The sequence below is a fragment of the Ranitomeya variabilis genome, chromosome 2 (genome assembly GCF_051348905.1).
Source record: "Ranitomeya variabilis isolate aRanVar5 chromosome 2, aRanVar5.hap1, whole genome shotgun sequence".
In the NCBI taxonomy this organism is placed as follows: Eukaryota; Metazoa; Chordata; class Amphibia; order Anura; family Dendrobatidae; genus Ranitomeya; species Ranitomeya variabilis.
The window spans coordinates 629,657,454-629,676,301 of record NC_135233.1 but is presented as its reverse complement, the minus strand read 5'-3'; positions in this window follow the sequence as shown (position 1 = coordinate 629,676,301).

Genomic DNA, 18,848 nt, shown 5'->3' with positions numbered 1-18,848 from the left:
TACCTTCCTTTCGGGGAGGGCAATATCATGCTTGGAGCCAAGGGGGATCCCCTTCGCCAGGTAAGGCACCCACACAAAACACATTCCAAATCCAAGCCAGAAGGGGGAGTTCAGGACCCAGATTCAGGGGAGCTTCCCCAAGCTTTAAGTGTTCTGGTCTGGAGGAGGAGTGAGTTCAGTTGGAGAGAGACACTGAGGAGAAAGGAAGTCTGGAGCAGAGTTCAGACTATGGAGCCGTGCAGCCAGGACTGAGCTGCAGATCCAGGGAAGGACGAGAACCCGAGGGGTTGCTGTATGTAGTGGAGTCATTGAAGGAAGGAGCAAAGGAGTGGAAAAAGGCTCAGAGGGGAACTGTGACCGGGCACCCTCAGAGCTGAAGCGCAGAAACCGGACACCGGGAGCCTGAGGCTTTTGTGATACTGTAGGACACATAGCAGAACTGTCGGGCATAAGAACTGCATGGGATTTGCCAACACCACACCTGAAGACGCAGCAGCACCTGAAGGGCCCGGGTCATGATAGAGACCCTGTAAAACGGCTTTAGCTGCCCGCCAAACAGGTACCTGTCCCAGGACAGTGGAAAGGAGGGGTACCTTGCCAACAAGCTTAAGGCAGCTGTCACAAGGGTACTGGGTAGACTACAGCTGATTACCCGGGCCCCTGCAATATCCCTCAAACTAGGGAAACCCTGTCTGCCCCTCTCCCCAGAGTTTACACTGAAGGTGTACATGTCTGGGCCGCCAGGCCTGACCCTGAGTCCTGTTTCAGTACTAAGCTGAAACCTTCACCCACCACCCAGTGATAAGACCTCTCACCAACCTCTACAGAAAGCACAGACAGGGATAACTAAAAAACGCACCACACCGCAGACACACAGGAAAACACTATAATGTGCACAGGGCAAAACAATACAAATATAGGAAGGAGAAATATAACGAAGGATAATACACCACCAGATACTATATTTCCTCTCCTAGACCACCACTCCAGACCGAGATCAACAGGCACAAGACACAAGCTATAATCGGCGACGCCCAAAGCCCAGCAAAACTATTTAAAGGCAATGGGTGTGACTAAGCCTCCAGCCCGAGTACCAGCCAGATTAACCCCGGACAATCTGGATCAATCTAGCCGGCGCCAATGAGCATATAGTGGACAAATGAGGAATTACCACTGTCTGTCGGACGCCCAAGTGTGAACAGCGTCCGACATGACAGTACCCAGCCTTCTACGAGGGACCCCAGGGCCCTCACGACTTATAGGACCCGGCTTGTCCGGATGGCGGCGGTGAAGCATACTGACCAGCCGGTCCGCATGTATATCCGAGGCTGGTACCCAAGACCTCTCCTCCGGCCCATAACCACGCCAGTGTACCAGGTACTGTAACGTGCGGCGCACCACCCGAGAGTCAACCACCTTGGAGACTTCAAACTCTAAACTGCCATCCACTAAGACTGGAGGAGGCATCGGCTCCGTGTCCACAGAGCCCAACACCTTTTTTAATAACGATCTGTGGAACACGTTGTGAATCTTATATACCGTAGGGAGCTCCAATCGGTAGGCAACCGGGTTAATGATGGCGGCGACCCTAAACGGACCAATAAACCTAGGACCCAATTTAAGGGATGGTATTTTGAGTCTTATGTTTTTTGTGGACAACCACACCCAGTCACCCACACTCAGGTCCGGACCTGGCAAACGTCTACTGTCAGCCACACGTTTGTACCTTGCACCCACGCTCAACAGGCGCTGTTTCACTTTCCTCCAGACGGAAGACAGTTGTGCTCCTAACAGGTCCTTCTCCGGGACGCCGGAAGAGCCCCCCTGACTCAAAGTACAAAATTGAGGATGGTGCCCGTAAACACAAAAGAACGGAGACTCCCCAGAAGATTCCTGGCGGTGATTATTTATGGCAAACTCAGCCAAAGGAAGGAACGTCGACCACTCCTCCTGGTTGTCAGAAACAAAACAGCATAAGTACTGCTCCAAATTTTGGTTCATACGCTCGGTCTGACCATTTGACTGAGGATGAAATGCCGAAGAATGCGACAACTTGATCCCCAGCCGTGAGCAAAATGCTTTCCAAAATTTTGCCACAAACTGAGTACCTCTATCAGACACGATGTCAGACGGGACCCCGTGAAGTCTGACCACCTCCTGCACAAATACCTGAGCCAAAGTCTTAGCGTTAGGCAACGAAGGCAAAGACACAAAGTGCAACATTTTTGAGAACCGATCAACAATCACCAAGATGACCGTGTTCCCAGCTGAGGAGGGCAAGTCCGTGATAAAATCCATGGAGATCTCCGTCCATGGCCTACTGGGTACCTCGAGAGGAAGTAGTGTGCCAGCAGGACGGGAGCGTGGCGTCTTAGCCCTAGCACACGTGGTGCATGCTGACACGTATGAGACCACGTCCTGTCGGATTTTGGGCCACCAAAACCAATGCAACACCAACTCCAAAGTACCCCTAACCCCTGGGTGACCAGCCAGGACAGCATCATGATGCTCTGCCAATATCTTTAGGCGAAGATGGAGCGGTACAAACGATTTGTTAATGGGAAGTTCTGGTGGTACTTCCTCCTGAGCCTCGGCAATCTCAGCCTCAACCTCTGTCGTGAGAGCCGAGACCACTACACCTTTTTGGAGGATGGGTACCGGTTCTTCCCGAGGTTCTTCCCCTGGAAAACACCTGGACAAAGCATCCGCCTTAGTGTTCTTAGACCCAGGTCGGTAAGTAGCAAAAAAAGTTGAACCGCGTGAAAAACAATGCCCAGCGAGCCTGTCTGGGGGACAGACGCTTGGCTGACTCCAAATAAAGCAAATTCTTATGGTCGGTAATAACAGTAACCTGGTGAACCGACCCCTCCAAAAAGTGTCGCCATTCCTCAAAAGCCAACTTGATAGCCAACAACTCCCTGTTGCCGATATTGTAGTTACGTTCGGCGGGTGACAGTTTCTTGGAGAAATAGGCGCATGGACGCAACTCGCTCAAGGATGAGCCTTGAGACAGCACCACCCCCACTCCAACCTCAGACGCATCGACTTCCGCGGTAAATGGTTTCGATACATCCGGTTGCACTAGAATGGGAGCTGAAGCAAAACTGTTCTTCAGAAACTCAAATGCGCGCACGGCAGGCTCAGACCAGGCGGAGAAATCGGTACCTTTTTTTGTCATGTCAGTGAGCGGTTTAGCAATGGTAGAAAAGTTTTTGATAAACTTTCTATAATAGTTAGAAAACCCAAGGAACCGCTGGAGCGCTTTTAGGTTATCAGGCCGTTCCCAAAGCAGCACCGCTTGCACCTTAGCGGCGTCCATTTTAAACCCAGAAGCGGACACATTATAACCCAAGAAAGGCAACTCCTGAACCGAAAATACACATTTCTCCAATTTAGCATAGAGCTTATTCTCTCTGAGTAGCTGTAACACCTGCCTAACATGCTCTAAATGAGTATCACGGTCGCATGAATAGATGAGAATGTCATCAAGGTACACAATAACGAATTTTCCCAGGACATGAGAGAACACATCGTTTATGAAATGTTGAAATACAGCAGGCGCATTTGTCAAACCAAATGGCATCACCAGATTTTCAAAATGACCCTCAGGAGTATTAAAAGCCGTTTTCCACTCATCCCCTTGACGGACTCTTATGAGGTTGTACGCCCCCCTGAGGTCAAGCTTAGAGAACCACCTAGCACCAGCCACCTGATTGAACAGATCGGGTATCAGCGGCATAGGGTATGGGTCATGAACCGTAATCTGGTTTAACTCCCTGAAATCCAGACACGGGCGTAAACCGCCATTTTTCTTCTTAACGAAGAAGAACCCTGCTGCCACAGGCGAGGACGAAGGCCTGATGTGCCCTTTGCTCAGACTCTCAGCGATGTAGTCTTTTAAGGCTTGCCTCTCAGGACCAGAGATGTTAAACATCCTAGCTTTCGGCAATTTGGCCCCTGGTTTTAACCTAATAGTGCAGTCATAGGAACGATGTGGTGGCAATTCTGAACAACCCTTCTCAGAAAACACATCTGCAAAATCCAGAGTCCGCTCCACTGGATGATGTCCTGGGTTTTCCAGTCAATCACCGGGTTGTGCATAGCCAACCATGGAAAACCCAGAACCATTTGTGCAGGCAGATTACTGAGGACCCTACATGTAACTTGCTCCGAATGTAGGACCCCAATGTGGAGTTTAACCTCAGCCACAAACTCAGTAATCTCCCCCTGTGGGAGAGGAGCGGCATTGATGGTGACCACCCGGATAGGATGAGGCAGTTTTTCGATCCTGAAACGGGCTGTGCGCGCAAACTCCTCATCAATAAGATTAGTGGCAGAACCACTATCCACAAACACAGTGATTGGCAGCTCTCTGCCAGCGACCATAACTTTGACAGGGAGCATGCATTGAGAAACCACAATGGAGGATATGCATAAGTTCAGATTGGTCTCCTCCACACCCTCTGAGCTCAGCAGTTTTTCCGCCGTTGCGCTTTTCTTAGATAGCAGAGGACAAGTTTTAACATAATTACCAGTTTTACCACAGCAAAAACAGGCTCTCTGCTTCCTGAGCAAAGGGGCACGATGCTTCACATGTGATACCCCTGCGATTTGCATAGGCTCCGTGGGCTCACCTGCAGCAACCTCAGGTGTACCTACGCTCTCTCCCATAGGCAGCGTCTCTTGCACCCCCTGATGCAGACGGCGATCAATGCGGATAACAAGACTCATAGCGGATTCTAGAGAAGCAGGAGTCTCGTACATCAGAAGGGCTTTTTTAACCCTTCCTGAAACCCTATGAACAAACTGACTCCACAGCATGGGATCATTCCACTGTGTATCTACCGCCCAGCAGCGAAATTCAGAACAGTAATCCTCCGCCATACGCTCCCCCTGGCGGATTGCGCGAATTTTAGATTCTGCTAGACCCATTCTGTCAGGATCCTCATAAATTAGCCCAAGAGCAGAAAAAAACTCTCCACTGACTTATATGCAGCAGAATCAGATGGTAAAGAAAACGCCCATGCTTGAGGATCCCCGTTCAGTAATGACAACACCAGGCCCACACGCTGAGCCTCATTACCTGAGGAGATCGGGCGCATACGAAAATATAGTTTACAAGATTCACGAAAAGTAACAAAATTACTGCGTTCCCCAGCAAACCTTTCAGGTAAAGGAAACTCTTCCTGCAGATTCAGCTTGCACATTAGATACTACTAGACCCTGTTGCTGAACTGCCCCTTCAGCTCAGTGACCTGCAGGGACAGCGCCTCCAACTGGTGGTTTATGGATATCATGGAATCCATGGAATACAAAAAATATGGCAGATTATAATGTCACGAGGGTACTGGGTTGAAGACTACAGCTGATTACCCGGGCCCCTGCAATAACCCTCAAACTAGGGAAACCCTGTCTGTCCCTCTCCTAGAGTTTATACTGAAGGTGTGCATGTCTGGGCCGCCAGGCCTGACCCTGAGTCCTGTTTCAGTACTAAGCTGAAACCTCCACTCGCCACCCAGTGATAAGACCTCCCACCAACCCCTACAGAAAGCACAGACAGGGAAAACTAAAAAACGCACCACGCCGCAGACACACAGGAAAACACTATAATGTGCACAGGGCAAAACAATACAAATATAGGAAGGAGTAATATAACGAAGGATAATACACCACTAGATATGATATTTCCTCTCCTAGACCACAACTCCAGACCGAGATCACCAGGCAAAAAACACAAGCTATGATCGGCGACGCCCAAAGCCCAGCAAAACTATTTAAAGGCAATGGGCGTGACTAAGCTTCCAACCCGAGTACCAGCCAGATTAAACCCGGACAATCTGGATCAATCTAGCTGGCGCCAATGAGCATATAGTGGATGAATGAGGAATTACCGCTGTCTGTCGGACGCTCTAGTGTGAACAGCGTCCGACATGACAGCAGCATGGACCTCGCACACCAGCGTTAGCAGGAAAGGCTCACAGATCTCAACTGGAAAAGGGGATTCATCTATTGCCTCCAGGCCAGCCGGGCCACCATGACACCTGTACCTTGTACCCTGGACTGAGATGGACTGCTACCATTAGTAAACCAGGTAAAGACTATCATACCGTGTTCTTTGTTATTTATCGGCATACACCATCATTGCTGCCTACTCCTCGAGAGCCCTGGGGACCAAGCTTCACATGGGAAGCATCACCTTCTGGCCACCATGCCATCACCCCAGAATACCCCTTTAAGCGGCGTCGGTCCTTACTGACCTAAAACCACAGGTGGCTGTTATGACCCCAATGGCGAGGGTCTCAGAGGTACGTGGAAGTCTGCAGAATACAAAAATCCAGCTCATAGGGCAGTGGTAACTGGGTTGACCATATATCTACTCCTAACGCCAACACTAGAAGTAGCCGGGGATCATTCCTACGTTGATTCTAGATGACACGCTCCAGCCGGAGAATCTAGCTACCCCTAGTAGAGGAAAACAAAAGACCTTTCTTGCCTCCAGAGAAGGGGACCCCAAAGCTGGATAGAAGCCCCCCACAAATAATAACGGTGAGGTAAGAGGAAATGACAAACACAGAAATGAACCAGGTTTAGCACAGAGAGGCCCGCTTACTGATAGCAGAATAAAGAAAGGTAACTTATATGGTCAACAAAAACCCTATCAAAATCCACACTGGAAATTCAAGAACCCCCGAACCGTCTAACGGTCCGGGGGGAGAACACCAGCCCCCTAGAGCTTCCAGCAAAGGTCAGGATATAGATTAGGAACAAGCTGGACAAAAATACAAAACCAAAACAAATAGCAAAAAGCAAAAGGCAGACTTAGCTGATATAACTGGAACCAGGATCAGTAGACAAGAGCACAGTAGACTAGCTCTGATAACTACGTTGCCAGGCATTGAACTGAAGGTCTAGGGAGCTTATATAGCAACACCCCTAACTAACGACCCAGGTGCGGATAAAAGGAATGACAGAAAAACCAGAGTCAAAAAACTAGTAACCACTAGAGGGAGCAAAAAGCAAATTTACAACAGTACCCCCCCCTTAGTGAGGGGTCACCGAACCCTCACCACGACCACCAGGGCGATCAGGATGAGCGGCATGAAAGGCACGAACTAAATCGGCCGCATGAACATCAGAGGCGACCACCCAGGAATTATCCTCCTGACCATAGCCCTTCCACTTGACCAGGTACTGAAGCCTCCGCCTGGAGAGGCGAGAATCCAAGATCTTCTCCACCACGTACTCCAACTCGCCCTCAACCAACACCGGAGCAGGAGGCTCAGCAGAAGGAACTACAGGCACAATGTACCGCCGCAACAAGGACCTATGAAATACATTGTGAATAGCAAACGACACAGGAAGATCCAGACGAAAAGATACAGGATTAAGGATTTCCAATATCTTGTAAGGCCCAATAAAACGAGGTTTAAATTTGGGAGAGGAGACCTTCATAGGAACAAAGCGGGAAGAAAGCCATACCAAATCCCCAACGCGTAGTCGGGGACCCACACCGCGGCGGCGGTTGGCAAAGCGCTGAGCCCTCTCCTGTGACAACTTCAAGTTGTCCACCACATGATTCCAGATCCGCTGCAACCTATCTACCACAGAATCCACCCCAGGACAGTCAGAAGGCTCCACATGACCCGAAGAAAAGCGAGGATGGAAACCAGAGTTGCAGAAAAAAGGCGAAACCAAGGTGGCGGAACTAGCCCGATTATTAAGGGCAAACTCAGCCAACGGCAAGAATGTCACCCAATCGTCCTGATCAGCAGAGACAAAACACCTCAAATAAGCCTCCAAAGTCTGATTGGTTCGCTCCGTCTGTCCATTAGTCTGAGGATGGAAAGCAGACGAAAACGACAAATCAATGCCCATCCTACTACAAAAGGATCGCCAGAACCTAGAAACGAACTGGGATCCTCTGTCTGACACAATATTCTCAGGGATGCCGTGCAAACAAACCACGTTCTGGAAAAACACAGGAACCAGATCGGAAGAGGAAGGCAGCTTAGGCAAAGGAACCAAATGGACCATCTTGGAGAAGCGATCACATATCACCCAGATAACGGACATGCCCTGAGATAGCGGAAGATCAGAAATGAAATCCATGGAGATATGTGTCCAAGGTCTCTTCGGGACAGGCAAGGGCAAGAGCAAACCGCTGGCACGAGAACATCAAGGCTTAGCTCGAGCACAAGTCCCACAGGACTGCACAAATGACCGCACATCCCTTGACAAGGAAGGCCACCAAAAGGACCTGGCCACCAGATCTCTGGTGCCAAAAATTCCCGGGTGACCTGCCAACACCGAGGAATGAACCTCGGAAATGACTCTGCTGGTCCATTTATCCGGGACAAACAGTCTGTCAGGTGGACAAGACTCAGGCCTATCAGCCTGAAATCTCTGCAACACACGTCGCAGATCCGGAGAAATAGCTGACAAGATAACTCCATCTTTAAGAATACCAACAGGATCAGCGACTCCAGGAGCATCAGGCACAAAGCTCCTAGAAAGAGCATCGGCCTTCACATTCTTTGAACCTGGTAAATACGAGACAACAAAATCAAAGCGGGAGAAAAACAATGACCAGCGGGCCTGTCTCGGATTAAGGCGTTTAGCAGACTCGAGATACATCAGATTTTTGTGATCAGTCAAGACCACCACACGATGCTTAGCACCCTCGAGCCAATGACGCCACTCCTCAAATGCCCATTTCATGGCCAACAACTCCCGATTGCCCACATCATAATTTCGCTCGGCAGGCAAAAACTTCCTGGAGAAAAAGGCACAAGGTTTCATAACAGAGCAACCAGGGCCTCTCTGCGACAAAACGGCCCCTGCTCCAATCTCTGAAGCATCCACCTCAACCTGAAAGGGAAGTGAGACATCGGGCTGGCACAAAACAGGCGCCGAAGTAAACCGGCGCTTCAACTCCTGGAAAGCCTCCACGGCAGCAGGAGCCCAGTTAGCTACATCGGAGCCCTTCTTGGTCATATCCGTCAACGGTTTCACAATGCTAGAAAAATTAGCGATAAAACGACGGTAGAAGTTAGCGAAACCCAAGAACTTCTGAAGACTCTTAACCGACGAGGGCTGAGTCCAATCAAGAATAGCTCGGACCTTGACTGGGTCCATCTCCACAGCAGAAGGGGAAAAAATGAACCCCAAAAAGGGAACCTTCTGTACACCAAAGAGACACTTTGAGCCCTTGACAAACAAAGAATTTTCACGCAAAATTTTAAAGACCAACCTGACCTGCTCCACATGCGAATCCCAATCATCAGAAAAAACCAAAATATCATCCAGATAAACAATCAAAAATTTATCCAGATACTTCCGGAAAATGTCATGCATAAAGGACTGAAAAACTGAAGGCGCATTGGAGAGCCCAAAAGGCATCACCAAGTACTCAAAATGACCTTCGGGCGTATTGAATGCGGTTTTCCATTCATCACCTTGCTTAATGCGCACAAGGTTGTACGCACCACGAAGGTCTATCTTGGTGAACCACTTGGCACCTTTAATCCGGGCAAACAAGTCAGACAACAGCGGTAAAGGATACTGAAATTTGACAGTGATCTTATTTAAAAGCCGATAATCAATACAAGGTCTCAAAGATCCGTCCTTTTTTGCCACAAAAAAGAATCCCGCACCAAGGGGGGAAGAAGACGGACGAATATGTCCTTTCTCCAGAGACTCCTTGATATATGAACGCATAGCGGTATGTTCAGGTACCGACAGATTAAACAGTCTTCCCTTAGGAAACTTACTGCCTGGGATCAAATCTATAGCACAGTCACAGTCCCTATGAGGAGGCAGTGCACTGGACTCAGACTCACTGAAGACATCCTGATAATCAGACAAATACTCCGGAACTTCCGAAGGCGTAGAAGAAGCAATAGACACAGGCAGGGAATCCCCATGAATACCACGACAGCCCCAACTTGAGACTGACATAGCCTTCCAGTCCAGGACTGGATTATGGGTCTGTAACCATGGCAGCCCTAAAACAACCAAATCATGCATTTTATGTAAAACCAGGAAACGTATCACCTCGCGGTGTTCAGGAGTCATGCACATGATAACCTGTGTCCAATACTGCGGTTTATTTGCTGCCAATGGCGTAGCATCAATACCCCTAAGAGGAATAGGATTTTCTAATGGTTCAAGAGTAGTGTTGAGCATTCCGATGCTGCAAGTATCGGGTATCGGCCGATACTTGCTGTATCGGAATTCCGATACCGGGATTCCGATACTCTTGTGGTATCGGGTATCAGGTATCGCAACAACATTAATGTTAAAATGTGTAAAAGAGAGAATTAAAATAAAAAATATCGCTATACTCATCTCTCCGACGCAGCCGGGACTTCAGCGAGGGAACCGGCAGCGTTGTTTGTTTAAAATTCGCGCTATTACTTGGTTACGTGAATTCCCGGCTTGTGATTGGTCAGGTCGGCCACGTTGCCGGGACGCGGACCAATCACAGCAAGCCGTGACGAAATTACGTCACGGCTTGCTGTGATTGGTCCGCGTCCCGGCAATATGGCCGCCCTGACCAATCACAAGCCGTGACGTCACGGGAGGCTGGACACGCGCCCATTTTAAAATGAGCGCGTCCAGCCTCCCGGCTTGTGATTGGTTGACCGCGGCGCAACCAATCACAAGCCGTGACGTCACGGGAGGCTGGACACGCGCCCATTTTAAAATGAGCGCGTCCAGCCTCCCGGCTTGTGATTGGTTGACCGCGGCGCAACCAATCACAAGCCGTGACATCACGGGAGGCTGGACACGCGCCCATTTTAAAATGAGCGCGTGTCCAGCCTCTCGTGACGTCACGGCTTGTGATTGGTCAGGGCGGCCATATTGCCGGGACGCGGACCAATCACAGCAAGCCGTGACGTAATTTCGTCACGGCTTGCTGTGATTGGTCCGCGTCCCGGCAACATGGCCGACCTGACCAATCACAAGCCGGGAATTCACGTAACCAAGTAATAGCGCGAATTTTAAACAAACAACGCTGCCGGTTCCCACGCTGAGGTCCCGGCTGCGTCGGACAGGTGAGTATAGCGATATTTTTTATTTTAATTCTTTCTTTTACACATTTATATGGTTCCCAGGGCCTGAAGGAGAGTTTCCTCTCCTTCAGACCCTGGGAACCATCAGGAATACCGTCCGATACCTGAGTCCCATTGACTTGTATTGGTATCGGGTATCGGTATCGGATTGGATCCGATACTTTGCCGGTATCGGCCGATACTTTCCGATACCGATACTTTCAAGTATCGGACGGTATCGCTCAACACTATTCAAGAGTAAATCCACAGCGCTTAGCAAATGACAGATCCATAAGACTCAGGGCAGCACCTGAATCTACAAACGCCATGACAGGATAAGACGACAGTGAGCAAATCAAAGTTACAGACAGAATAAATTTAGGTTGCAAATTACCAACGGTGACAGGACTAACAACCTTAGCTATACGTTTAGAGCATGCTGAGATAACATGTGTAGAATCACCACAGTAGTAGCACAAGCCATTCCGGCGTCTATGAATTTTCCGCTCATTTCTAGTCAGGATTCTATCACATTGCATTAAATCAGGTGTCTGTTCAGACAACACCATGAGGGAATTTGCGGTTTTTCTATCACATTGCACCGAATTAGGTGTCTGTTCAGACAACACCATGAGGGAATTTGCGGTTTTGCGCTCCCGCAACCGCCGGTCAATTTGAATAGCCAGTGCCATAGTATCATTGAGACCTCTGGGAATGGGAAAACCCACCATAACATTCTTAATGGCTTCAGATAGGCCATTTCTAAAATTAGCGGCCAGTGCACACTCGTTCCAATGTGTCAGCACGGACCATTTCCGAAATTTTTGGCAATACACTTCAGCCTCGTCCTGCCCCTGAGACATAGCCAGCAAGGCCTTTTCTGCCTGAATCTCAAGATTGGGTTCCTCATAAAGTAAACCGAGCACCAGAAAAAACGCATCAATATCAGCCAATGCCGGATCTCCTGGCGCCAGCGAAAAAGCCCAATCCTGAGGGTCGCCCCGTAAGAACGAAATAACTATTTTTACTTGCTGAGCAGAGTCTCCAGATGAACAGGGTCTCAGGGACAAAAACAATTTACAATTATTCACAAAATTCCTAAACTTAAACCTGTCTCCGGAAAACAGTTCAGGAATCGGTATTTTAGGTTCTGACCTAGGATTTCTGATAACATAGTCTTGTATGCCCTGCACACGAGTAGCCAGCTGGTCCACACTTGTAATCAAGGTCTGGACATTCATGTCTGCAGCAAGCATAGCCACTCTGAGGTAAAGGGGAAGAAGAAAGAAAAAAAAAACAAAAAAAACTCAGAATCTTCTTTCTTATAATCCCTCTTCTGCAACGCATTAAACATTTAATACTGGCCTGGCAAACTGTTATGACCCCAATGGCGAGGGTCTCAGAGGTACGTGGAAGTCTGCAGAATACAAAAATCCAGCTCATAGGGCAGTGGTAACTGGGTTGACCATATATCTACTCCTAACGCCAACACTAGAAGTAGCCGGGGATCATTCCTACGTTGATTCTAGATGACACGCTCCAGCCGGAGAATCTAGCTACCCCTAGTAGAGGAAAACAAAAGACCTTTCTTGCCTCCAGAGAAGGGGACCCCAAAGCTGGATAGAAGCCCCCCACAAATAATAACGGTGAGGTAAGAGGAAATGACAAACACAGAAATGAACCAGGTTTAGCACAGAGAGGCCCGCTTACTGACAGCAGAATAAAGAAAGGTAACTTATATGGTCAACAAAAACCCTATCAAAATCCACACTGGAAATTCAAGAACCCCCGAACCGTCTAACGGTCCGGGGGGAGAACACCAGCCCCCTAGAGCTTCCAGCAAAGGTCAGGATATAGATTAGGAACAAGCTGGACAAAAATACAAAACCAAAACAAATAGCAAAAAGCAACAGGCAGACTTAGCTGATATAACTGGAACCAGGATCAGTAGACAAGAGCACAGCAGACTAGCTCTGATAACTACGTTGCCAGGCATTGAACTGAAGGTCTAGGGAGCTTATATAGCAACACCCCTAACTAACGACCCAGGTGCGGATAAAAGGAATGACAGAAAAACCAGAGTCAAAAAACTAGTAACCACTAGAGGGAGCAAAAAGCAAATTCACAACAGGTGGCGTCACGAGCATAGACTTTACAATTCCTCTTAAAGACCTTTCCCCCCTTTAATTGGGTGCCCAGGGCCACGGACCGGGTTGCAGCCATGGTGACATCCTCTTTAAGTGCGATCAGACCCACTATGAGTATCCCCCTTGCCCTGGTGGGTGACCCATTTTTTGGCGTCACGAACAGGATGGACCGACCCATTGAAATGGGTCCTGTGCGCATGGACTGCAATGAACTGTGTGAAATTGTTTAATGGCTGACATTGTTGCAATATGAAGCGGATAAAGGAGGAAGAAGATGTGTTGCCATGGGTGGAGTTTAAGAACTGGCGCGAAAGCTGGATCCACCCCCTACAGAGACTCTAATGCTAACCAAAGATGTCCGCCACCAGGATGGATCCGCCCCAGGAGATGGCCAGCTGGAAAGTGGAGCAGACACCTTCCATGAAGTGAGAGGGAAAAATAGAGCAGGACGTGGGAAAGCGTGGCCCAATGACTCCTGCGGACCCAGATGACAGCGGTGGCAGCATGGAAAGAGTCCCTGATCCGCAGAATGAAGACCGGAACCCACCGGAACCTAGGCCCTGCTGGAAAAGATGGCAGCGCCAACGACAAACCTGGAGTCCGCACCTTTGACCCCAACGGAGCCGGAAAACAAGATGCTGCAATCCGAGATTACAACGCCACTGCACCAGGCCCTGCTAACAGCGATCCTGACACCATCAGAGATGGAAAAAGACACCAGCACCAGCGATACAGGTATGCAAACTGCCCCGTTAGCTGAAGACATCCTAGTGGGACCCCTAGCAACCCCACCGACTGCATCACCTGGCCAGTCAGAACCAGTCACAGTAACCTGGGACCGAATGCCTGATATGGGAGACGCACTTACTGAGCCAATGGTAACTGAACCATCGCCCTTGAAAGTATGCAGGCCTAAAGAGACTATTGGAGGCACCCTAAAACAGATTTAATGGATTCCCAATAGAGGCCCAATCTGCAACTAATAGTGTCCACCTAGCAGAAACAGAAAATTACTGCAGACAACAGATATTGAAACTGGCCGCAGAGGAGAAACACCGCAGAGCTAGATGGGAAGCTATGGAGAAATGTAACCTGCTAGCTAAGGCTCAGTCCCGTTCAGCTAGACTTACCAATAATGGACCTATAAATTCTGGAACTGTGGTAACTAGTGTTGAGCGATACCGTCCGATACTTGAAAGTATCGGTATCGGAAAGTATCGGCCGATACCGGCAAAGTATCGGATCCAATCCGATACCGATACCCGATACCAATACAAGTCAATGGGACTCAAGTATCGGACGGTATTCCTGATGGTTCCCAGGGTCTGAAGGAGAGGAAACTCTCCTTCAGGCCCTGGGAACCATATTAATGTGTAAAAGAAAGAATTAAAATAAAAAATATTGCTATACTCACCTCTCCGAGGGAACCGGCAGCGTTGTTTGCTTAAAATTCGCGCTTTTCTTTCCTTACGTGAAGTCCCGGCTTTGTGATTGGTTGCGTCGCAGTCACATGGGCGACGCAACCAATCACAGCAAGCCGTGACGTAATTTCAGGTCCTTAAGGATTTTAAAATTACGTCCCGGCTTTGTGATTGGTTGCGTCGCAGTCACATGGGCGACGCAACCAATCACAGCAAGCCGTGACGTAATTTCAGGTCCTTAAGGATTTTAAAATTACGTCCCGGCTTTGTGATTGGTTGCGTCGCAGTCACATGGGCGACGCAACCAATCACAGCAAGCCGTGACGTAATTTCAGGCCCTTAAGGATTTTAAAATTACGTCCCGGCTTTGTGATTGGTTGCGTCGCAGTCACATGGGCGACGCAACCAATCACAAGCCGTGACATCACGGGAGGCTGGACACGCGCGCATTTTAAAATGCGCGCTTGTCCAGCCTCCCGTGACGTCCCGGCTTGTGATTGGTTGCATCGCGGTCAACCAATCACAAGCCGGGAGGCTGGACACGCGCGCATTTTAAAATGCGTGCTTGTCCAGCCTCCCGTGACGTCCCGGCTTGTGATTGGTTGCGTCGCGGTCAACCAATCACAAGCCGGGAGGCTGGACACGCGCGCATTTTAAAATGTTATAAAATCACCCCCCTTTCGCCCCATTCAAAATAAAACAATAAAAAAAATTAAACCTACACAAATTTGGTATCGCCGCGTTCAGAATCGCCTGATCTATCAATAAAAAAGCATTGACATGATCGCTAAACGAGAAAAAAATTCGAAACTCCAGAATTACGTATTTTGGTCGCCGCAACATTGCATTAAAATGTAATAACGGGCGATCAAAAGAACGTATCTGCACCAAAATGGTATCATTAAAAACGACAGCTCGGCACACAAAAAATAAGCTCTCACCTGACCCCAGATCACGAAAAATGAAGACGCTACGGGTAACGGAAAATTGAGCATTTTTTTTTTACCACTCAGATAAAACGTAACCTAGTCATGTTTGGTGTCTATGAACTCGTAATTACCTGGAGAATCAAAATTGCAGGTCAGTTTTAGCATTTAGTGAACCTAGCAAAAAAGCCAAACAAAAAGCAAGTGTGGGATTGCACTTTTTTTGCAATTTCACCGCACTTGGAATTTTTTTTTCCGCTTTCTAGTACACGACATGCTAAAACCAATGATGTCATTGAAAAGTGCAACTTGTCCTGCAAAAAACAAACCCTCACATGGCCATATTGATGGAAAAATAAAAAAGTTATGGCTCTGGGAAGGAGAGGAGTGAAAAACGAAAACGGAAAAACGGAAAAGGGCAAGGTCGTGAAGGGTTAAGTGTGACTGGACCCAGTACCGAGTATCCCCCATTGCCCTGATGGGTGACCCACACACATTGCAGATTGGTGTTTTTGCGTAAAACGCGGTTTTTGTGCATTTTTTGCGCGGATTCCACCTGCGGTTTTACACCTGCGGATTCCTATTGAGGAGCAGGTGTAAACCGCTGCAGAATGCGCACAAAGAATTGACATGCTGCGGAAAAAACACCGCTGCGTTTCTGCATGTTTTTTTCCACAGCATGTGCACTGCGGATTTTGTTTTCCATACGTTTACATGGTATTGTATAAGACATGGAAAACAGCTGCAGATCCGCAGCATCAAATCCGCTGCAGATCCGCAGAAATATCCGCAACGTGTGCACATAGCCTTAAACAGTGGGTCTCCTATACTCCTATATGACCTCAGGTTAGCATCCTCAATAATCAGAACCTCCCACTCCCGTCTCCAAGAGTTTTCACGTGCTGCGCCATTTCTTTGGAATGCACTACCCAGGTTAATATGAGTAATCCCCAATCCACACAGTTTTAAGCGTGCCCTAAAAACGCATTTGTTCAGACTGGCCTTCTGTCTCAATGCTTTAAAATTTTTATCACAACCAGGTTCCTCGCATCATGTTCTCACATGCTTTATGCATTTAATAGCCCTCTGTGTCTGTACTGTAAAATACTTAGGCTGATAACCGGTTCATAGAGCATTATGTGAACACCCTATTCTTACACTATGGCTGGTCTGAACAACTAAAGCAATTGTTGCCATCCACCTTTTGTGTCTCCCCTTTTCCTCAAAGAATGTTAGCTTGTGAGCACGGCCCTCATTCCTTTTGGCATCTGTTTTGATCTATGTGCTTATTGTTGTGCTGTAATGTCTATTGTAAAATGTCCCCTCTAAAATGTAAAGCGCTGCAAAATATGTCGGCGCTATAGAAATACAATTATTATTATTATTATTATACTGTTATTGCGTATGCAGTGAGTGGCAGGGCTGCCCAAAATTTGGATGCATCCCAATACCCTTCTGAAGAGACGTACAGCAGGGCCTCCTTAAAACAATGTTCTCATTATTAGGAAGTGGGTCTCCCATACTGTTTGCCTATGCAGTGAATGCAAGGGCTGCAAAAAATTTGGACCTACTCCTATGCCTCTTTGGAGAGACGTAGAGGAGGGCCTCATAAAAAAATGTTCCCATTATTAGGAAGTAGGTTTCCCATAGTGTTTGTCTATGCCATGAATGCAAGAGCTGTCATAAATTTAGAGGCACTCCATTGCCCCTTGGAGAAGAGGTGGAGGGCCTCATAAAAAAATGTTCACATTAGAAAGGAGCGGGTCTCCTATACTTGGAATGCCCATGCACTGTGTATGAGCTGACAAATTTTTACCACTGGGGTTATACACAAACATACACTATAACAAATGAATTTATGGGCATCATAAACACCCTTTAAAAAAATGATGTGGGTGGTGCATCACGGACCACAGTCACCCTGGTGATATTGTTGTGGAGGATGAGGAGAAAGAGGAGGACAACAGCAAAAAGCCAAAATCAAGAAGCGTATACCCATGTGTGGGTGTGAAGAGGTGCATGGGAATAGACCTCCCAAAAAAAAGACACTGGATCTGAGTTTATGCTATGCTACTGTCATTCGGTGGTGTGCAGAAGTCTGGCCCAATGCAGCCTTTGTTCATTTTTATAAGAGTCAGCCTTTCAGCATTTTCAGTTGACAGGCGGATGTGCTTATCAGTTATAATTCCACCACTGGCACTAAAAACCCACTCTGACAAAACACTAGCGGCTGGGCAGGCCAGGACTCCAAGGCATAGAGAGCCAGTTCATGCCACGTGTCCAGCTTGGATACCCAATAATTAAAAGACACAGAGGAATCATGAAGGACATTGGTACGATCAGCAAGGTACTCCCTCAGCATCTTCCCAAACTTTGCACTCCTTGTGTCAGTATACCCGTGCCTCAGGGCTTGTGCGATGGGAGGGTCTGAGAAAACTCACCGAGAGCATTGACAGTTTTCCCCTGCCTCTGCTGGATTGAGTTATGTCTCTCTCCTGTACTCCTTGGTTGTCCAACGAACTGTGACCTCTGCCACCAGCATTTTCAGATGGGATTTTTTTTAATAATTCCGCAACAAGGGCCTTCTGGTACTGCCCCATTTTAGTAGACCTGTACGCTTCAGGAATAAGAGATTCAAAGTTCTCCTTGTAGCATGGTTCTAGAAGGTCACCAACCAGTAATAACTGTCACCCAAAATTTTGAGAACGCAAGGGTGACGGGAAAGGCAGCATAACGTAAACTCAGCTATGCGTGCCAGACTGCTAACAGGCAAGACTTCCATGTTCTCACCAAGAGGAAGACTGACAATGCTCTCCTCCTCCTCCTAACTGTCATCGGGCCATCCACGCTGAACGGATGGTATGACAGTTGTGCAGGTAGTACCGTCTATAGCACATGAAACTAGCTCCTGTTCTTCCTCCTCCTCCTCCTCCTCTTCCTCATTGTCTCCCAGTGCACATTGGGATAAGATGAGGCTGGGCTGTGTGTAATCACCCTGTATGGTTCCCTGTTCCATCTCATTGTGCTTCATCTGCAATGCATCCTCTTTGATTGTGAGCAGAGAGCATTCCAGAACTCAAAGAAATGGGATGGTGATGCTAATTATGGCGTCATCGCCACTCACTATCTCGTGGAGTCCTCAAAGTTTTGGAGGATGGTACATATGTCTGACATCCATGTCTACTCATGAGGTCGTATGTGTGGAGTCTGAACTGAATACCAACGGCCTTCTTGAAGCTGGTAGTCAACAACTGCCCTCTTCTGCTCACAAATCCTTCCCAATATCTACAGTGTAGAGTT